This window comes from Podarcis erhardii (assembly GCF_964252035.2).
Source record: "Podarcis erhardii genome assembly, chromosome: 5".
Classification (NCBI taxonomy): domain Eukaryota; kingdom Metazoa; phylum Chordata; class Lepidosauria; order Squamata; family Lacertidae; genus Podarcis; species Podarcis erhardii.
Window position 1 is genome coordinate 59,944,230 of NC_138509.1, and position 23,512 is coordinate 59,967,741.

The 23,512-nt window shown below is 42.0% G+C and overlaps 2 protein-coding genes across 9 annotated transcripts in view; one reads left to right on the forward strand and one right to left on the reverse strand.

The window, feature by feature from the left end:
* GPR148 (G protein-coupled receptor 148) overlaps positions 1 to 23,512 on the reverse strand; it is an 80,583-nt gene that overhangs the window by 55,912 nt on the left and 1,159 nt on the right. The gene's annotated exons all lie outside the window — the stretch shown is intronic.
* The window catches only part of ARHGEF4 (Rho guanine nucleotide exchange factor 4), a 154,345-nt gene that overhangs the window by 19,800 nt on the left and 111,033 nt on the right, over positions 1 to 23,512 (forward strand). The gene's annotated exons all lie outside the window — the stretch shown is intronic.

Sequence of the window (23,512 nt, forward strand, 5' to 3'; positions counted from 1 at the left end):
GTCCACTAACAAGTGGAAAACTGATCCACAAACCATATAACCTGCAATATCTACATTAAAAGCAGCGCTATTAATTCCATGAGACCGAGGCCCTTAAAAGATCCAGTATGGCAGTTTGAGTGGTTTGTGTGCCTGAGCTTGCGGCATCACCACTCCCTGTCACAAAATGGGAAACAGTTTGTGCCTGTGGTGTATATATCCCAGCACAAAGTGCAGTCCAGTTAATCACTCGTTTTATATTTGTAGTGTGATATCCCAGCCAAAAGAGAGGTGAGTTGTTTTATCATTTCAAGAAAATTATTTCCACACTATGGTTAGAGGGAAAAGACTTCCCTAAAAATATTTTGTCCTTTCACTTCCTCCCTCATGTATAGCAGAAATAACCAAGAATCCATCCTTTTAAAAAACAACCAAACCTTGGACTAATACTTTTCGTTTGTTTATAGCAACAAAACTCTCATAATTCCCAGAGTCAACATTTTGTAAGCAGTAATGTCATCTCATGGCTCTCCCCTAAGATTGGACAATTATTATTTTTATAAGCAAAGAAACATGATTTGTGTAATTCGGTGAATCAGATCAACACAGTCTAATTCCCAATGCATAACTGTTCCACGTGCTCTTCACATGGATCCTTCTTTTAGAGAACGGTATACTCTTCTGCCTCAGTTCGTTGTTTAGGGAAGTTTTTAATGTTTGTTATTTTAGCGTGTTTTTAATATTCTGTTGGAAACCCAGCCAGAGTGGCTGGGGAAACCCAGCCAGATGGGCAGGGTATAAATGTTGTTTTTGTTGTTTAGTCGTTTAGTCGTGTCCGACTCTTCGTGACCCCATGAACCAGAGCACGCCAGGCACTCCTGTCTTCCACTGCCTCCCGCAGTTTGGTCAGACTCATGTTTGTAGCTTCGAGAACACTGTCCAACCATCTCGTCCTCTGTCGTCCCCTTCTCCTTGTGCCCTCCATCTTACCCAGCATCAGGGTCTTTTCCAGGGAGTCTTCTCTTCTCATGAGGTGGCCAAAGTATTGGAGCCTCAGCTTCACAATCTGTCCTTCCAGTGAGCACTCAGGGCTAATTTCCTTAAGAATGGATGCGTTTGATCTTCTTGCAGTCCATGGGACTCTCAAGAGTCTCCTCAAACACCATAATTCAAAAGCATCAATTCTTCGGCGATCAGCCTTCTTTACGGTCCAGCTCTCACTTCCATACATCACTACTGGGAAAACCATGGCTTTAACTACACAGACCTTTGTTGGCAAGGTGATGTCTCTGCTTTTTAAGATGCTGCCTAGGTTTGCCATCGCCTTTCTCCCAAGGAGCAGGCGTCTTTTAATTTCGTGACTGCTGTCACCATCTGCAGTGATCATGGAGCCCAAGAAAGTAAAATCTCTCACTGCCTCCATTTCTTCCCCTTCTATTTGCCAGGAGGTGATGGGCCCAGTGGCCATGATCTTCATTTTTTTAATGTTGAGGGGTATAAATAATAAATTATAATTACTATTATTGCTACACTGGAGTGGCAGCTGCCATAGTATAGCAGGTAGTGTTGGAGCAGATGCCACATTTCTGACATTCAGTTCACAGAATCATTATCACTGGAAGGTCCATCAGGCATTTAGTAAAATTATCATACTGAATGGCAAGACCATCCACCCAACATGCCCCCATAGGTCAGGTAATGCTATCCTTGGCCACAACTTGTCTGAAAACACCAAGATCCTGAAAGTACAGACCAAACATAACACAAACAGGGAGTGGGTGCACTGTAGAAAAGTGTCTGTGGAGCAAGCAGCTGTATGCAAGAGAAACAGGACACAGCTAGGAGAGACCACGGACTTCTTACACATGGATGTACACAGACATTCCGCCTCTAGTCAATCTGACCTGGGAAAACTGTCTTCCCAAGTTCAAAGTTTGTGATCGGCAAGAGCTAATGCAGCGGCAAAACCCACCCACTGAGATTTACAAAGGTTTATTGGGGAAAGGGGAGGTGGGATTCCAGCACCTCTCCCTGCTGCGAGCCAGACAGCTGATGGGGGTTTGATAGAGTCAAAGAACATTGAATGGTACTCTTGTAATATTTGTTGTGGGGATGGGATCTCTGGTAACTGCATTCTGTGACTGAAGTTCACCTTCTCTCCAACACTGACTTGCATGTTTTCTTGTTATTCCTGCAACATATTTTTATGCTTTCAAATGATAGTATGTTATTGGAAGGGGTGGCATAGATATATGAATAGACTTTAAGAGATGCCTCCCCCCCCTCAAGTTAGCCTTTAAAAATGTCACTACGACTAATCTGTTAGGACCAGCTACCATAATAATATCGCTCAATACACCCATGTAAACCAGAATAGGTTCATTCCACGATGGGGGGGGGAATATATTAGGGTTGGCTAGTTTTAAATCAGTTTAAAATAAAAGCTACGGTTCTGTCCTGTCTTCATTGTATACAAGTTACTTTTGTGGTTCGAGGACCCGATCCCCCCAAAAAGGAATGAATACACAAGGACACGTGATATAAGGTTAATGGGCAAGAAAAGGCCACAACTTTATTGATTACAGCAAGTGAAAAGGTATTGGCTTAGGCATTGGATTATGTCAGCTGACTCCACCCCCTCAGAGAGGGGTGAGTCTGAAACGAAGGGGGTTTATTCACCAGTAGGTGGAGCCTGTTGATGCTAATCCAACTATAGGCTCTCCCCTGATGTCACCGAGGGTCGTGCCATGGCCTCCCGCCAAGCAGGCATCGGACAGAATACACGACCGCCAGATTCCTTTAACGGAATACCCAAAAATTGAAGGCATAGGCGATGGCCACACCTAGCCTTTCGACACCACAACACATTATTCCAATGCCTAACCTACCCACCAATACCATGAAAGTTGTGACGATTGCTACGAGGTAGGCGAAAAAACCAAAAAGCCTAATGCCAAATGGAAAAATTCCTACTAGGCCCCCCGGACAACCAGGGTGACCAACCTAAGGTCCATAGCAAGGCCAAGGAAAACTAAGATCCTGAGCTCAAAGGGAGTGGAGGGTGGGTGAATCGCGATGGGACGATGAAGAGTGAGGCAGAGGAGGGGCTGGCGCCGCAGCATTTAGGCTGCTGAACACGCCCCCTCGGAGGCACCTGGTTGGGTGCCTGCTGATAGGCGTGGGCGCCAGCCAGGTGAGTGGGAGGCAGGGCTCGGGTTCCCGCCCACAACCACTCCCCTCTCTTCCAGGAGGAGAGTCTTTGCTGCCCATAGTTCTCTCTCCATTGGGTAAAATAGGAACTTAAAAGCCCTCTAGCTTTAAAACTGCCAAGCCCATTTTAAACAAACTAACAAAAGAAAAAACAATGAACATTTCCATTTTTGAAATAATTTCAGTCACCAAAATGACAAGTTTAAGATTTTTTTAACTGGCAAAAAATAAAATAAATGATCAGAGACAGACACTCCCATTCCTCTGATTTTTCCATCAGATTTCTTTGAAATCCAGAGAGCTTGTACAACTCACCAAATAAATCCTCCATACTAAATTTTAAATTGATGGAACAAATCATGTTACTTTTATAAAGGGCAGAACTTCCATGCTTTATAAACTTCCACTTGCTCATTTGGAGAAAAAGATTGTCCTAAGCATATTTACCTCCAAGTAAGTCTCATTAAAATAAAATAAAAATCTGAATAAACATGATTAGGAGGGTGGTGCTTGTAAAACATTTTGTTAATGTTAGAGATCCAACTGGAGTCAAAAGCAGGACAGTGAATAACTTTTTTGTTAGTGTTTTAATAATGCAGAGATGGTTTCAAGTAAGTCATACTCAGCATAGACCTACTGAAATTAATGAACATGACTGAGTTAAATCTATTTATTTCAATGGGTCTACTCTGAGTAAAAGTCAGTTGAATACCACCCACCCTAGGTTTTTAACTTTGGAGTCCTTAAATCCCATTCTCCAGTTTATGTTGAGTATAGATATGAGTAATCAGGAGTTAATGTTCTTTCATGGCTAGAGATGTTTTCCTGATAGTCTTGAATGTCTCTCAAGCCTTTGGAAGGTGACACTCTCCAACCAGAGGAGAGACAGATAATGTTTTTTGGTCCAAGGCCTTTGCACTGTCCACTGCAACCCCTCTGGAAGCCACATGCCGGCAATGGATGTGGCCCTAAGTGAGTGTGGCCAGGCCACACCCTTACACTCTCTCCCATCCATGCAGGCGCACACACAGGCAGAGGAGAGATATGGATTAGCAGATTACCCCTATTTAAACCTATGTCCTGTATTCTGAAGCATGCCAGGGCTGGAGTGTCTGCAAGTACAGAAAGAAAACTTCTTAATGTAACACAGGAAGGCTTTCAATGGCATGATGAGTGAATAAGTGATCTCTGGGAGATTTTAAAAGACATCTAGACGGGGAAAATAATAATAGCAAAAGGGGATGAAATAGGTGGAAATAAGGACATGCATTCTCTGCTCAGCCCCCCGCTCTGGTATGCATAACTCCTTACAAGAGACACACAAAGTAGCCAAACCTATCAGAGGCTCCAACTAATATTGCAGTGCTTTTCCTCCTCTAGGTCAGTGCCATTATTTAATTACTACCCTGGTGTATGCTGAGACATCAACAACATGAGCAGTACTGAGGAGCAGATCAGAGCAGCCCGGAAACAGGAAGCAGTGCTCAGGTCTGCTCCATTTTTTTCCAGGTGCATCAGAGCAGATGGGACTGCTCCTTCCTCATACCTGAGCACTCTGATCTGCCCCTAAGCACTGCTCACCATCACTGATGCTGGCAACACACTGGTTTGGGAGCTGGTGGGCCTTTTACAAAGATCTGGTGGGTTGGATCAGGCCTCTTCAGACCACTCCTGAGGAGCAGAGAAGCAGTTTGAAGCCGTCCTGAACACTGACTGGCAGGGCCGCCCCAGGTTGCTCTGCCCCTAGAGGAAAAACAGAAAATGCTCCTTCTCCTCTGGGTGTGCAGCAGAGGAGGTGGTGGCCTACAAGTGCAGAAGGAAGTGGGCAGCGTGCTCCTCAGAGGCCGGCCTTGCCACCTCTCTCAGGTGCCTGGAGCCTGCCATCTTGCCTCATGAACAGCCTACTGACTGGGTTCAGGGAGCTGGAGAGGGAAGGAAAATGCAATCAGGACACTGGAGAATGATGTGGGTAGATCCCTGCCATACAAACATAGGAAGTTGCCTTATACCAATTCTGACCACCTGCCCATCTAGCTCAGTATTTTCTGCCAGCTTCCGGTGGTTATGGTCTTCCAGTTCTCCACACTTGCCCTGCATCTGCATGAGCACGATGGGCCAACCCAACCGACACTTTCCTGTCTGCCTTAGTAGCAGGCAGTCTTCTGTAGCAAATGGACACTCTGCTGAAGAGCAGACTGAATCTGATGTAGAAGTCCTCTCATCCCACTTTGGCCTGTGGGCTGGAACAGAGGCCACATTCACAACATACAGTGGTACCTTTGGTTACGTACTTAATTCGTTCTGGAGGTCCGTTCTTAACCTGAAACTGTTCTTAACCTGAAGCACCACTTTAGCTAATGGGGCCTCCCGCTGCTGCTGTGCTGCCGCTGCGTGATTTCTGTTCTCATCCTGAAGCAAAGTTCTTAACCCGAGGTACTATTTCTGGGTTAGCTGAGTCTGTAACCTGAAGCGTATGTAACCCGAGGAACCACTGTATATGTAGATCAGCGTCACTTTACACAGTTGTAGCTTTTCCTATAGAACTCTGGGAACTGTTGTTTGTTAAAGGAGCTGAGTTGTTAGAAGACCCCTATTCCCCTCAAAGAGCTACAATTTCCAGCGCGGGTTAACTGTCAATCCATCTTTACAGGCAGCCACGACTGTTTAAAGTGCTTTATATGTATGGTTTGAATGTGGTCAGAATCTAGACAAGGCGTGCTTTTAAACTGCCTTTAAATCTGTCTCTAAATCTTGCTCATTAGCAATAATCCACACAGTTTGCTCTATAGCTGAGCATTGTCCTAGTTCAAGAACAGTGTGGGCTGCAGCTTGATTACTGGGGTAATGTATAGGGCAGCATACTAAGACCACTGTTAGGAGGCCCACCTCAGAAGGGTTGTCTGGAAGGAACTTCTGCAAGTGAGTGGGTGCCACAAGCGCAGCAAACACTTCTTCTGAGTTTGGGTGGGAGTCCAAATAAGCGATTTATGAAGGGTGAACTTTGTACCTTTAGATGAGGAGCATTAACTTTCAAATATCATGTTGCCAGCCCTTCTCCAACAGAGGGTGAATTGCAGCACCAGCCAACCCACACAAGTTCTGGATATATTGTTCAGCTTCAAAGATATGAACATAGCTGTGTGTGTGTGTTCCTGTTAACAGTTCATAGGGTTGCATTCAGCAAGCTAGTCTTTCCATGGGGGCGGTGAACAACAGGAAAGCGGGCACTCTAACAACACGTCCAGGGAACACATCCTGCTAAGTTTTGAAATGCCAACTTCAAAACACAGAACTTCCTTCCTGAAACAGGAGGAGGAACAGGCGTGTATCTTTATAGTTTACGAATCACCTGCTAGATTAGAGTTAGATTGGATTTCTGACCCTTTTAAGGCATGGCCTCTTCCAGTATGTGGCTAGAACATCAGATGCTGTCTTACAGCAAGTCAGAACATTGCCTCATCTAGTTCACTTTGGACTAAACCAGCCTTTCTCAACCTGTGGTTCCCCAGATGTTGTTGAACTACAACTCCCATCACCCCTAGCTAGCAAGGCCAGAGCTCAGGGATGATGGGAGTTGTAGTCCAACAACATCTGGGGACCCACAGGTTGAGAACCGCTGGTAGCAACTCTGCAGCATTTCAGGCAGGGTTCTCTCCTACCTGGAGATGCCAAGGAGATGGCAAAACAGTGTTGTTGCCTAGGGCCCTTGGATGCTACCTTTGGATTCCTGACCAACCAACTACCTGCTGCTGCATTATCACTTGAGAGATCAGTGGGGAGATATAGAGATGCGTACTGTTACTGAGGGTGGGTCTTCATTGTGTGTCTCCAGCCTTAGGAACTGTGGGTTTCTGTGCTTGGGCTTAAGAGGGTAAACCAGCTTTATGAGGAAACCTGCCGCCAACTCGAAAGCAGTGGTGGAAACTTGAGCTATACAGAATGTAAAGGCATGGACTAGCTAGGAAAGAATGTATTCTAATGTGAAATGGTGCACTGTTACAGGATACAAATGCCCATTAGCTATAAGTATGCATAAAGACCAAAAGATTAACATAGCTATTAAATATTTCATTTCTTTATTTGTTTTAGTTCTAGATTGCCCTTCATTGCACAGGAGCCCACGGTAGTGTATAAAATCTGAAAACACAATCAAATAACTGCAAAACATTGTAACACCTATAAATGACATCTTTAAAACAACCTTACTTAACACAAAACATAATGTACTAAGCAGATGGGTCTTTGGGCATTTATATCTAAAAGTGCAGATGAAAAAAATATGTCTATAGCTGATATCTAAAGATTGATAATCCGGGGGACAAATATATTTTTGCTGAGACAGAATGTCACAATCAGAGTGCCACCACTGAGAAGGCCCTGTCCTAGGTGACCTCCCTTGGTGATCTCAAGACATGTGTCGCACTCAGGGAGGTATTCCTTTCAGAACTCAGGTACCAAGCTGTTTAGGAATTTGTACAACCTTGAACTTAAGCCTGGTAGTTCGCAGGAAGCCAATGAAATGCTTCTTTTAAGGATGACTGTCATATGAGTCACCAATTCCTGAGTAGCTGCGTTCTGCACCAACTTCAGCTTCTAGACCATCTTCAAGAATAGCCCCTCATAAAACACAGTGTAATAGTCCAATCAAGAGGTTATCAGAGCATGGATTAGTGATACCAGGCTGTCCTGGCCTAGGAATGACTGCAGCTGATAAACCAGCTGTCCCTTGACTTGTTTCAGAGGGAATTCCCTAGGCTAGGTCCAATCTTTGAGAAGGCCCTCTCCTCCCCTTCATGGGTTGCAATACAGTGTGCTGAAGGCTGTGTACACACTATACCTCTAAAGCATATTCTTTCCCTCAAAGAATTATGGGTACTGTAGTGTACCTCCTACAGAGTTGCAATTCCCAGTAACCGTAACAAACCACAGTGCTTTGGATATTTTTAAAAGATGTAGTGTGTGCACAGCCTCAGCAGGCAACAGTACAACCAGGAGAGCCGCCTTTTGCTGCGTGCAATTGTTATTGTACTCCAATTAATCCAAAAATTATTAAGAGCTTCTCTACTTAACATGTTTGTTTTCTTCTTCTGAGTCTACTGAGCCCTGGTAAATATTGCATGGACTGGATCGTACAGCTCTGAAGTAACGGCATGCACCAGATGTTCATCCTCCTGGGTATTTGAAATCATTGTGGAAACCACATGTTACAACAGCTGTAATCTCAACTAAACAATAATACTCTGTTGATGTAGTTGATGCTTGGACCTGTGCAAGCTTTGCCTCATAGTGCAAGAAACCTTTGAAGACTGAAAGGGTTCTCCAAGATGTTCTTAATGTTTGAACTTGGTTTGTTTGTAACAACCTATTCTAATGCATCAATGCTTAATTCTGCCAGTTGCAAAAGCAAACATCCAATAAACTGACCTAGGTTCTGCTCTTCCAGTGGGATTGGGTGTGGGTAAAATATTCAGGCGATGTGTATTTAATGCATCTGCTGTTAAACAAAGAAAATAAGTGGAGCCTGTTGGATTAGGCCAATGGCCCATTTAGTCCAGCATCCTGTTCTCACAGTGATCAACTAATGCCTGTGGGAAACCTGCAAACAGGACTTGAGCACAAGAGCACTTTCCCTTCCTGTGGTTTCCAACAACTGGTATTTAGAAGTATTGCTGCCTCTCACTGTGAAGGCAGCACATAACCATAACACCAGGAAAATTAACTATGAACCCCTAAATTTGGGATCCTCTCCAAACCCATGCCGAAGTTTTGCAGTGCCCCACAAACTGAGCAATTGATATCTCAAACATGGGGGCGATATTTAATATTAACTATGAACCCCAATTTTTAGGGTCCCCTCCAAACTGGTGCCAAATTGTTGTAGTTGTTTTGCAGCAAAAGCCTGGCATTTTGTAGCGCCACACAAACTGTGCATTGAAACTGCAAAACTTTGGCACAGGTTTGGAGAGGATCCCAAATTCTGGGGTCTGTAGTTAATAGGGCCCATCATGCCTAAAAGCCACTGAGGGCCTTATCCTCAATGACCCTGTCAAATTCTCTTTTAATGCCAACCAAGATGGTGAACATGACTGCCTCCTGTGGGCGCAAGTTGCATACTTTAACTATGTGATGTGAACTAGGACTTGCTGTTATCAGCCTCAATCTCCCAAAAGTTCTAGTGTTATACAGTGGTACTTTGGGTTACAGATGCTTCAGGTTACAGACTCTGATAACCCAGAAATAGTACCTTGGGTTAAGAACTTTGCTTCAGGATGAGAACAGAAATCGCGCGGCGGCAGTAGGAGGCCCCATTAGCTAAAGTGGTACTTCAGGTTAAGAACAGTTTCAGGTTAAGAAGGGACCTCCAGAACGAATTAAGTTCTTAACCCGAGGTACCACTGTACTGCCCAAGAATGGATTTGTTATCTGACATAGAGTTCTGCATCCTGGCAAAATTATATGGGGCTGGATCAGCTTATTTCTGTTTTGGTTTTTTTTGGTCAGTTTTGTATTTGAGACCTTACATTATTTCTCAATCATATGTCTGTTTTGTCCTGATCTTTTCTTTCTTTTTTTTTTGCAGAAGATTCACATTAAACTGTATGCATTTCACACACATTTTATGCAATCCAACTCCCTAAAACACACATTTGTGTATACTTTTGAGTTTCCCTTAAAATATCCATTTTTTACACTTTTTAAATGTGAAATATGCATTTTTGTGTATTTTCATTTAAACCAAAACAGCATTGCAAAATTTGAGGAACTGATAGCTGCATTCTAATTTGCATCTAAGCGTGGAACTGGCGAATTAGGTCAATTTGTTTTAAAATACCCCCCCCCCAATCCTTACAAGATTAGCAGTTGCTTTTTAAAATCAGATTTCTAGCCTCCAGAGTTGTTAACAGCATAGGAGCACTGCCAGAATAAAATGGCAAGCGTAACAATGACTAAACAGAGGATCACTAGATTATGCTCTGGTTGACCTCTCAAAGAAATGGAGCCCAAAATAGCACTAATTGTAATCTGTGCTATCTAGCTATCCAGTTGAGTGCAGAGGGAACCAACACCTGCCAACCTATGAATTGCTGCTTAGCAGTTTAATCTAATTAAATGCCATATGAATATTAATCTTCTCCTTTTATGGAGTTACATTATGCCACTGTGTAGCCGAGTGTTGCATATGGCCCACCAGGCCGTGGGAATTGGGAGGGTTTGATCTCCTGACAACATTAATGGCTGATGTGAGGCTTTTATATGAATAGTTTCCTTTGTAAATTAGTTAAATCTGTTTTGCAGCTGAAGTTGTGCATTTGATGCAGAGTAGGGAGGCTGTTTATGGTTTATTTATACTTTGCAGCATATTGGGACATCTTCTTGAGACTTTCTCTCTCTCTCTGCTTAATTGTTAAGGTGAAATTGAAGGGTGTGGAGCCTTAGAGAAAACTGGTTTCACCTGGGTGTGTCTCATGGGGTAGGACCTCAAGCATAAATTATTTGAAAGAATCAGCTTGGAGTAGCCCTCGAAAGATGCATGTTACTTACTGAAATGTGTTTGGAGTGGTTCCAAGAGAAATGGAGGTGCAAAAATCCTTCCGTGAAGCACTGTCACTTCTTTAACAAGTTTTTTGGATTCAGAGACCGAAACCTTCAGAGCTCACTATCTTCATGGACCCATTCATTAACATTCAGGGGCATGCTCAGAGTGTGCCCTGAGGGGGCTGAGCCCACACCATTTTGAGTCAGGCTCGCATTTCCTGCTCTTCTCTCTCCCTTCTTGAAAAAACTTCTTTTTTTCTTGCTTGGTTTGGAGGGCAGCTAGACACACTTCAAAGTGCCATGCTGGCAAGACCCCAACCACCCAGCATCTTAATTTGCTCAGAGGCGTTTATGCATCTAAATTAGCATGGAAGCATTTGTGTTATGGGCCAGCACCCAGAGTCCTTCAAGCAACTCTTTGTTAATATAATTTCTGAGTGCAAAACCAAAATCAAATACAGGAGTAATATTGCAATAAACATCTCCCCTCCCTAGCTGCCAGGTTGAGACCCTGAGGGGGTTCCTGTACTTATAAGAGTTTCACAAAAGGGAGGTGTTTGTTTGTTTTTTTTAAAAAAAACTTTTTGCAACTTTTCCCATCATGGTGCAGCATTGATGAGAGAAGCTGCACCACATGAAAGTCTCACTTTATTGCAACTGCTAAGGGTACAGGAGCCCTCCCAGAGTCTGACCTGAATACACTGAACAGTGTTTCTATTGTTCTCCCACTAACACAGCTTTACTTAGCTAATTCCAGCTAATAATCTGCAGGCACCTTTACTAGGCTGATACCAAGGCTTGACCTCTTATTTGTCAGTTATATAAACATTGTGTCAGTTAGAAAATGAATCAAAATTCAAAGACTGCTATGATCAGGACATACATTAATATGAAACTAACTTACTTACAGCTGGACTGACATCCTGATCAGTCTACGTCTAAATGTAGCCTCTTGTCTTTTGTTCCTGATAGAAGTTCTATGCCTTTAAGAACTGCATGGCAGTAGAAAATCAAAAGCATCAGTTCTTCCCATCACTGCACCAAGGAGCTAAGAAAATTCCACACCTGTAGAAATTCAACCTGTCATGCAGCTGTTTAAAGCACAGTCAGAGGCAATGTGACATATCAATACTTCTTATTTCTGTTTCGTTAAATGTACAGGCTTTATCTACACTAATGTAAGATTTGGCTGTGATCAATTTATTCTGGAAAGAATGGAGGTGCCCTGGGAGAATCCTGATAGTCTGTCCTTTTAGAACCACAGCCATGCTTTCTGATCCTTAATTCAATTAGCTGGGAGTAAATCCTATTCACTCCTAATACAGTTGCTGCTGGGTAAGTAGGTTTGAGGATCACAGCTTCATCTAGTAGGTGACCAGATGTAAAAGATGACTGAGCTCCTTTCCGCAGGCTCAGTTTGCCCATACAGAGATGAAAAAGGGGGACCTTTGCCCAAATTCTCTCTTCAACACAAAAGGTGGCTAAACAACCCCAGAAGAACCATAACGTGTCCCCCCACCAGAGATACTGCCCTTTCCCATACATTCTGTAGACCCCATTTAGTATGCGCAGCCTGCTAAAGTTACGATCATCTAGCTACCGTTCCAGGCACAGGACAATCAATAAAAGAAAAGAAAAAGAAAAAAGCAATCCTACCATCTTTAGGGCTGTAGCCTTAGTTCCACTGAGCTCAAAAAGAAAGCTGTGCAGAGAAAACTGAAACACTATAAACAGTGGGGTTAAAATGCCAAACAAGACATGCAAAAAAATAGTTTGTGACACAATTCAAATTAATGCTGAAATTTAACTGAATTGTCACATATTGTATTTTATGCATGTCTTTGCCATTTTAACTTGTTTACAGATTCCCCCCTTGCATCCATAAACAGTACCCCTGCCAATGGAGAACAACATTATCATGCATCTGATGAAGTAGACTTTGGTCCACAAAACGTATGCCATAATAAATGTGACAAGACTCAACACTGGGTTGTTTTTTTGTTTTTGTTTTGCAACGGAATTACAACCATCGGCTACTTCTCAACACAGTACACTGTGTTCATTTATTCTTTTGGAGCTTGTCTGTACTTGCTTCTTACGCAGGTGTCTTAGTAAACTGACCATAAATTGCCTTTTAAAAAAATCCTTAAATGATTGACGGAATACTGAATTCCACAATGGAGGGGAAGAGCTGTAGCTTAATGGAAGTGGAGCTGCTTTGCATGCGAGAAGTTCAATCCCCAGCATCTCCAGGCAGGGCTGGGAAAGACTCCCTGCTGAAACCTTGGAGAGCTTCTGCCAGTCAGTGTAGACAATTTTGAAGTAGCTGGACCATTGGATTTGATTCACAGAATCATAGAGGTGGGACCCCAAGGGTCATCTGATTTAACCCCCTGCAATGCAGGAATCTCAACTAAAGCATCCTTGACAGATGGCCATCCAACCTCTGCTTAAAAACCTCCAAGGAAGGAGAGTCCACAGCCTCCCGGGGTAGTCCATTCCACTGTTGAACAGCTCTTACTGTCAGAAAGCTCTTCCTGATTCACTCTAAGGGAACTTCCTATGTTCATTCTTGCGGTGCTTACAGAATAGCTGCATCTCATATGCATTGAGTAGTGTTTATTTTCTGGATAGGTAGTTATGGGCTGGTGGGGGCGAGGATAGAAGAGAAGGCACTAGCATTTTGTACTTAGGGAAGAGTCAGCATGGGTTGGGTCACCAATTGCTACATAATTGTGCATAGCCATTCAAAATATGCCTTGTGGTGTCCAGTGGCAATCTGCAAATTGAACACCATCCTAAACCTACTAATCCTTTGAACTCAAAGGGAGTGCAGCAGAAAGTAGCAACACACACCTGTAGTCAAGTATCAAGGGTTCAAATATACTGGTAGTCCAAGATGGATAGCAGTAGCCTACATAACCTTTTGGTAGGGCTAAACAAAGAACAGGGTGCTGCTGTGAGCTGTTTCCTAGGTCTCTGGGAAAAAACAAAACAATGTGCTTGTGTGTGAATTTGCAACGTGGGCGGGGGGGGGGGTGTCCTCCACAGGCTAAACTGTGGAGTTTAGCCTGTGGTTTCTATCCTAGTTTAGCCTAGTTTCTATCCTAAACTAGGATAGAAAGGGAAGAAGCATCATAACTAGTACCTAGGACCCCACCTTCTTAGAGTTGCAACCTCATCAGATGTTGTGATTGAGTGGTGAAATATCAGGCAGAAACTGCTGACAGCAACCTGCCTGCCAATGAAGTTAAGCACCTAATATAAAGTAACTGGAAATCAATACACTATAATCACATAATTATACAATGCTGAATGGTATCTGTTTCAGATCCTTTTTGCAATTAAAACCTATTTCTGTGCATTGCAATTAAGAACAATCCACAGAAAACATTTGGGAAGTACAGTACAGTATTCTGTTTTGGGGTCATTTAATCCTTGTTATGTGGACACGGGTGGCGCTGTGGGTTAAACCACAGAGCCTAGGGCTTGTCAATCAGAAGGTCGGTGGTTCAAATCCCCGCGATGGGGTGAGCTCCCGTTGTTCGGTCCCTGCTCCTGCCAACCTAGCAGTTTGAAAGCACACCAAAGTGCAAATAGATACAGTGGTACCTCGCAAGACGAATGCCTCGTAAAACGAAAAACTCGCAAAACGAAAGAGTTTTTCGTTTTTTGAGTTGCTTCGCAAGACGGATTTCCCTATGGGCTTGCTTCGCAAGACGAAAACGTCTTGCAAGTTTGTTTCCTTTGTCTTGCAAGTTTGTTTCCTTTTTCTTAAAACCGTGCATTCACTTTGAGGAGCAACTCATAGCACGCGGTGTGGTAGCCTTTTTTGAGGTTTTTGAAGACTTTGGTGATTTTTGAAGCTTTTCCAAAGTCCGTGCTTCGCAAGACGAAAAAATTGCAAGACGAAAAAACTCACGGAACGAATTAATTTCGTCTTGTGAGGCACCACTGTAAATAGGTACCACTCCGGCGGGAAGGTAAACAACATTTTCGTGCGCTGCTCTGCTTCACCAGAAGTGGCTTAGTCATGCTGGCCACATGGCCCAGAAGCTGCACGCCGGCTCCCTCGGCCAATAAAGCGAGATGAGCGCCGCAACCCCAGAGTCGTCCGTGACTGGACCTAATGGTCAGGGGTCCCTTTACCTAATCCTTGTTACATGGCAGACAGTGACAGGTGCTACGGGAAACGCAGGTGGGTGGAGCCTGTGTTTTCATTTAACTGGTATGAGAGTAAACATGTTTTGCACATCCTAGTGAACCCAAGTGGCATGCCGTGCACAAATTCAGTTACATTCGGTTAATTTGTTTTAATGAATTTTGCAAGTAACTGCAAAACAGGGCAAATCTTTGCTATTTAACCTGTCTGGGAGTATCTTGTAGAAATATGCAATTTAGGTGTGGCTTGAAAACATCAAAGTTTTGCTTTTATGGGGTGTTTCAGAAATGTTCATGGTTTTTGATTTCTAGATTCCCTCCCCCCTGCCTCTATACGACACCATAAATGACCCACTTATTTCATAATCACCCCTCCCTCCCCAAAACTGCATGTTCTGTGCCTTCCTTAAGGGGGAAAATGCAGTGAAAGAATATAGTCAGCATTTTGAAAACTTGTTTGGACAAATTCCAAGTCTGGCAATACGTTGCTACGCAAATAATGACATTTCAGTACTAAAAAATAACCCTTATCTATGTTTGTCTAACTTACAAAAGTGTAAGAATGCAAAAATATACAAAGCAATGATTATAGAATAATGGTGATCTAATACTGAAAAAATCTGAACAAGAAAAAGAAAAGCCAACACAAACATACCATAGAAAAATGGTATGGTTGTAACTTGTCTTCAAAATTATTATTTCAAGAATGTATAAGCAAATACACTTTTATCTCATTAGACTTATCAGTCTGTTATTGAAAAAAATAAGTTAAGGGGGGCATTTAAGGGTACTTAAGTTAGCAGCTGTAAATATTTGTGAAGCTGACAGAAAATTAATAGTTCTAAACTAAATCTACTGTTTCCCTGTTGCTTTTAAATAAACTCGATACAATCTTTTGGGGGTTAGAAAGAATGTTATATCCCATTACTTTCTGAATGTTTATCAACATTTCCTGCCAAAACCTTTGTGTATTAGGGCACAGTTAGAAAATCTGCATGAAATCAGAATCGGATGAGTTAGATTAATAGATTAATATTATTACGAGTTTGAGATGGAGCGAAGTAGGCTATATGCAAGAGCCCCTCCTAACCCCTGGATCTAGCAAGTGTTAAAATATAAGTCAGGCTAGCTTCCTGTGTTGAGGTGATAGACTTGGTGATGGGCCATGAAAGGAAACAAAGGAAAGTGGATTTGTGTGAGCCCCTTCCTCAACTGGAGAGAGTCTGAGCAATGTTTGATTTCTGTCTGTATTAAGGCTTCAGAAACAAGACACTTTTGGGGTGTTAATGATGTGAACCCCTCTATCGCAGGCTGAGGTTGTATATATGTGTAAATAAACCATATATCAGGTTGTATATATGTGTAAATAAACCATATATCATAAAGATACCACTGTCTCCACCCATTGTCCATCATTCCAAATGAAACACAAATCCTGTCTAAGCGCCTGGAACACTTGGAATCTCTCAGCACTCAGAGACTGGGGTGGTGTGTGCAGAATATCATCAACAGAGTCCTACACTTCTGTTCTGACTTATCAGTCTGTGGAGCTTGGTCTAACATCCATACAACCCTGGCATTGACACTACAGTTGATCAAATGACAGTAAAGTAGTACAGCCTTGGTACTTATTTGCCCGCTAGTTTTGGAGGTTACAGATCTCAGTTAAATCAGGTTTTGTAATTCCCACATGTGCCTGATGGTGTCACACTAACCTGTGCTTTAATGCTCTAATGTTACTGTTAACTAAGTAGCCGGATTTTTATTGTTGAATGAGCAAATTCTAATTATTACATGATGCATTAACCACATTCCTACATTTTTTGCTTTAAACCCTAATGGGAAGTGACAGAAGTGTTTTTAGGCTGCAATACTTTATATATCCTAGGAGTAGGTACCATTGAACTCAATGAGGAATACTTCTCAATAGATATCCACAGGATCACATTGACAGCATCTGCAAAACCCCCCCTCATATTTCCTACCTTTATTAATGTTACCTATATTAATTACTTATATTAATTAATTATATAATAATTATATTACCTAGATTAATATGACCATATGAATTACTGTACCTACCTATATTAATTTATTGTAAAAAATCTAACCTAACATTCCAGCAAAGGACAACCAAAGCATTTTGCACATTCTATCTACCATATAATTCCTTTAAATCAATTACAAAAATTAAGTAAAAATCACAAAAAATAGTAACTCAAAAGCAACCAGAATATGTGATTGCCTTGTGGCTGTGCTTGACTTGGTATGTTGCAAGTTATAGCTTGACAACCCCTATGATTTTGCAGTTTGGGGTAAAAAGAAAAAAACACACCTGGGAGGTTTGCTAATCCTGATGTGGACTCTCATATCTCATTGGTGGGCAGAGTTCAGTTCAGTGGTTCACAAGTTGTGTAGGCCTATGTATGTCTAACCACCTTGAGTACTTTTAAATGCCCTTTCTAGTTACCGGTAAGTCCCTGAGAAGTTTACCTAGCTGATTTCTTCATCTGAGAAGTTTCTCTATTTCTTAATTGTTTGAGGCGGGTTTGATGGCAGTCAAAAACAATGCTTGAAATCTTCTTCCTAAAATCTTCTGTATGCAATGGAATGGAATGACCTTGCTCCATCACATTTCGCAGGACCAGTTTGGAGATGTTTGGCACCTGACGTCCCCGCAATCCAAGAGATGGCTGACAAAGGTGTGGCTTAATCTTTGCAAAGCAGTTGACTGCCAAAGCAGTTGGCCATTCTTCACCTGCTCCAGTTTCCTTTGTGGTGGGCTTTTATAAGCCCCGGAAGTTTTCTGAGCCCTGTTCAGGAGAACTTAGCCAACACCCTTCTCTGGAATGCTCTGGTCAGGGAGGGCCTGATATCTTCAGCACCAGTTACAGTGCTTCTTATTTGTCCAGTCCTTTTAACATGTTACTCATTTAATCTGGTTTCCCTTTTATTTACCTTTTAATATTGTTGCTGCTCTGCCTCTTGCTGTTTTATTGCATCTTTATAGATGGTGTTTTTTTAACCTCAGTGTAAACTGCTGTGGGAGGAACTGTCCAAAAAGCAGCATATGCAGCAATCAAACTCTGATCCTTGCAGACTCCCCATTTCTGGAGCTAAATGCGTTCAGTCTGCTACCTGGCTTTCTTTGCTTTCTAAAAATAAGTCACAAACAAGGGAACTGACTCAACGGAAGCAGAGTGATTGATGCAAGCAAGAGAAGGTAGATAGGAATCTTAATACCTACAGACAGTACTTTGGCCTACTTATTTCCAGTTCTTCGGGTGTGGTAAGGCATGGAAGGCTGACTTCTTTCTTCACCAAATCAGATAATCACCCTACATCCTTTAATTTGCAGGCCAGCAATTGGGACATGACAGGTATTGCTGAAAGAGGTTGTGTGCTTTGATGCTCTGCATTAATTGTGCTATGTAAAAGGTTAGCCTGGATAATTTCAGTACTCCCTTTGGCCACATGGATAAGACACAGAGAGGCCAAAGAACAGGAGCAAAAGGAGGAGGAAGACAACTGAAGGCCCCTCCAGACTGGGTGTATTCTGCAACGTGTCATTGATGCAATAACAGGGAATTGGTGTTTGATTGTCCACACATCATTTTGCTTTGTTACTTGTCCTGTGATATTCCCCAGTGTTATCGCATTATTGCCCTCTGGAGGGATAACTGCACTATCATGTGACAAAAGTGGTTCAGAAAATAAACAAGACAATAAAGAGCTACAGGGTTTTTAGCAGGAAGTTATGGAATGTGCACTGATTGGATATGAAGCAGTATGTCCACCCCAAAACATTTGCAGGTGCATACAGTATTGAAAACATTATCACATATAGCCTCCCTGACCTTCATGAGCACAGATAATCATGAATGCATAATAAAAAGGATGTATGGATAATGCTCATTTAGGGTTGTTGTTTTGCGTGTGTTCTCAACCAGTCATTAATGTGAAAGTGCAAAGTAGGGTAGGGAGACAAATGTTTGGAGGGTGAAGGGAGTAGCATATGAGAAACAGCAATATGACTTGAAGAACTCTGATAATGTTTGAATTACAAAGAACCAGAAGAGGGATAGCACCCTAACCATTCTGAGCTGTTCCTCTTACTGATTGCCTTTAGAAGGCTATGTGAGAGCGCATGATTTGGCTAAAACTGGGGGGAGCTGGACTGAGGCCATGGGGATCCACATTTGGCCCCCACAGTGAACCATTTTCTTCTTCATGTGCCCCTTCCATGAAAGGTCCAGAAGGTGGCAACATGAGAACGGGCCTTTTCTGTGGTGGCTCCCTGTTTGTGGAATGCTTTCCCCAGGGAGGCTTGCCTGGCACCTTCACAACATGTCTTTAGGCTGATTAAACAATCTATGGCATTTTAAATGTGTTTGGGGGTGTGTGTTTTTTTTTGTTTTGTACTTATTATGATGATATATATTTTGTCTTTTCATTTTCTCTTTTTGTGCTGTAAACCACACTGTGATCTTCTAATGAAAGGCAGTATATAAATTCAATAAATATTATGAATAATATCTTCCAGATCCATAGTTTTCTTTCTTTCCTTCTTTCTTTCTGTTAAAAAAACGAGTAAGTTTCTAGCATTTATGGAACCTAATATAGGAGGCAAAGTGTATGGGCATTATTCTTCACAATCTTTTGCAAGAAACCAGCCTGTTCCACCTTTCAGTGTTTTACTTTGTACTCCTCCCTGGAAAAATTCCTGAAGACACCCATGGGTAGTGTAAGTGGATTTCATGACCGGGTCCTCTACTTCTCCACCCATAATTATCAGGCGACATAAGCTGTCCAAACCCAGACAGCTTTTAATCTGCATCTAAAAATGTGAGAGATCACTATATTTTATTTGGGAACATAAGGTTAGTTGTAGTGTTAGCAGTTACGGTAATAATATATCACAGGGTTTCAGATGTACTTTTACCAGGCGTACAAAAGTACATCCAAAGTACATATTGTCAGCCCCATTCTGTAATATTTACTCTTAAACTGTATTTAATAGGGCATATTCCAAGTGAATGTGCAGGGGATTGTAGCCTGAGAGGTGCACTTGAAAAGTTAACTTAGTGAGTAAAGTCAGGAGTGGGGAATCTGCGGCCATCCAGTTGTTGCTGAACTACAGTTCCCATCATTCAGAGAATAATGCATGCAATCGTTGGAGAAACCAGGGCTGTTGTAAGTAGGAATACGATATTACTCTAAAAATGTCCTAGAAAAACTTCAAAAACTCATGCAAACAAGTAGCCAGGAGTAATGTCAATCTAAGACAGATTCAGTGGCATATCTAGGGCATACCCCCCCCCCCCCGAGAGACACATTGCCAAAATCTGATTTAGTAAACATCGTTTGTGAAGCTCCAGAAATGGGCAGCAAAGATAAGCTTCCATCGTTTTTTGGACTTGGTTGCAAACCTTGCAAAGCCCCTTTCAGCCAACAAAATAGTATGAGAAACAGTTGCTAGATTTATCATTTTTGCTGCAGAGACCGGCACAGATATTTTGTTAATATAATTGCATCATGCTGAGGGGTTTTAGGAAATCCCTAATCTCCTGACAATGCTAGAGATGGAACTCTGGCAATTGTATTTCTGTGAGAACAGGGCTCTCCTAACAACTCTTAGTACCCTTAACAAGCTACAGTGCTCAGGATACTTTGGATAAAGCCATGACTGCTAAAGTAGTACAGTACTGTGGTGCTTTAAATGTATGGTATGGAAGCGGCCTTAGTCTAATGAAATGTTAACTTCAGTAAGATTTTGCTGGCCAGAGAGAGACAAAAATATTGTGTGGATAAAGGGTCTTGGTGCCATGGGTTGTTTTTTCTTTAGCTTTCTTTCTAAATGAAGGAGAGTATGTGGATAGGATGTTGAGTCTGATTTAGGTGTGCATAATATGTATGGAAAAGAATGTGGTGTGGCTGGCTGGCTGTGGATATGCCTTTGGCCAGCCCTCTGTGTGCATGGGGTCCCAGGAAGGTTAGCTATGAAGGAATGCAGCCCTTGGGTTGAAAAACACATCTCCACCCTTGAACTATCATATGCCACAAATGACAAATCATAGGTGCCATGTTGTCAGTTATCTATTCCTGCTGTCCATGGGAGAAGTTAACCTGTGACATAATAGAGCCATTTGATAACCTATAAAGCTTTATATGGCCCAGGACCTCAATACCTTAATGACTGCCTCTCCCCATCCAAACCAAGCCAGACCCTGTGATTGTCATCCAAGGCCCTTCTCCATGTTCTCCCTCCCCAAGGGGTTGACAACACGAGAATGAGCCTTTTCTGTGGTGGCTCCCTATCTTGGAATGCTCTCCCCAGAGAGTCTCGCCTGATGCCAGGTGAAAACATTCCTCTTTACCCAGGCCTTTAACCGTTAAACAAGCTATGGCCTTTTAAATGTGGGGGGATTGTTATTATGATTCCCCCCCCTTTGACTGTTTAATTGTTTTTTATTACTATGTGATAGAAATTAGGTTTTTAATGTTGTACACTGTTGTGGGATAAAGGGCAGTATATAAATTGAATAATAAAAATAAACTAATAATAATCAGTTAACTGGACAAATAGTTGCCCTAGTATGATAGGTTGTCATTCAGAAGTGGTCTAAAAATTACCACAGAAATGTTAATTTAATTCATGCCTTTTGTTTTTGCTGGAAACAGTTCCTAAATACCTTGTGGTATATAGTGGGATTTACCGGTAATTAATCTGTATGGAAACGCAGAAATACCTACACAATAATGGAATTTCACGCAAAACTATTTGCTTACACCATCTAAGACCCAATGTTTCAGCTGAGAAAAATAACAGATTGGAAAAAAGAGAGCCTTCATTTTGTTAGACAGGAAATGGTGCCATGGGGTGACTCCTTATGACCATTGTCCTGGAGCTAAAGTAACCTCATGATCCAGACAAGTATAACAAGTGTAACCATTTCAAATGGGTGCAGGATATCAAAGCAGTGTCAGTAGCATACGTGGAACAAAATGAATTTAAGCACAGAAAGAAGTAATAACAAGGATATAGCTATACCAGTCAATTATATACATTTTGCTGTAATGAGGTATGAGTATCTGAAGGCTAGCCTTAACCAGACAATGAACTGCTAAATATGTGGAATGGTGGGGTTTGGGATCATGGTGGCTCCTGACCTTCACGTATTTAAACAAAATTTAGGTTGAGGACCATAGCTCAGTGGTAGAGCATCTGCTTTGCATGCAGAAGTTCTCAGGTGACTCCTGCCTGTAAATGAAAATATACCATAGCTTCCTACGTGCCTAAAATTGGAACAGAGCTTATTCCTACACAACCCCATACTCCCATTCTAGGAGGTACCGGTAAATTGTGTCTACTACAAAACCTTTTTTAAGTACGTACTGTATTGTGATCTGTTTGAGAAGTTAGATACAGTTCTGCTGTAGATGTAATGCCTTCCACAGCATATTGAGAAACTTGCTTGCTTTCGGACCACAAATTGTAACTTACAAGCATGCAATTTGTGAGCACTGTGACTGTAGTAAGAAAAATAAGTACAGCATTAGGAATGGTCATGGCTGTCACCTTTACTACAGTATGAAGCAATAAGACTTAATGGTTTTCCAGCTCCCACAAGGCCATGTGAGTCATCTAGGTCTACTTTGCTAAGATTACATGTTTTTCTAAGACAATTTTGGTTGTTCCATCCTACTCTAACACACCTTAACAAGTAGAATTGTAGACTATAATTATTATTTTCTATGTTTATTTTTCAGGGATTTATTAAGGAGTGTGTGTTTGTGTAAAATGGTGAATACATCTATGCTCTAAATTTAAAATGGTTTATATAATCATCAACGTACCCTGGCAAGGGAACTATAGCTCTGTGGGGGAGGGATAGACAGCTTAGTTTGTGCGAACTACAATTTCCAGGATTATCTGGGAGAAGCTGCAAAAGTTAAACTGCTGTAAAACTGATAATTTTACAGAAATGCCACTACTGGTTCTATTAGCTTGGTCCAGGCATTAGATTCTGGCATTTTGGTGGTTCCCTGAACTAAATTCTGTGCTTCTGAATCCTGGAACTTGGATATATTGTCATAACTTTTTCTGAAGCACAGTTTGAACTGGTGCATATTTACTGATTTGCACTTATATGATGGTAGTTATGTCAAGGCAGTTATGGTTCTATCGGTTTGTGCTTTTGCACGTAGTTGCTCTTGGAGTGGTGTGGACAAAGCTGATCCGCATGGAATTCTGAATGTAGCACCAGCATTTATACAGTCACTTTATCAAAGGAAGCTGCCTTATACACAGTCACACCACATAGCTCAGTATTGTCTGCAGTGGCTGGAAGTGACTCTCCAAAGTTTTAGACCCAAGTCTTTCACAGCCCTATCTGGGACCTTCTGCATGCGAAGGAGATGCTCTGTCACTGAGCCATGTCCCTTCCTTTGCATAATGGCAGTCATTGCTGAAAATCAGCACAGATTGATTCAGAGAACCACAAAAGTTACATGGTAAGAAGTTTGAAAGAATCGGGAGTTTTAAACTGTTATACTTTTAAGAGAGGCTGCTCATAGCTCAACAAAAGGATGTCAAGAGTCTTGCAACTGCGGGGACTTTGTAATG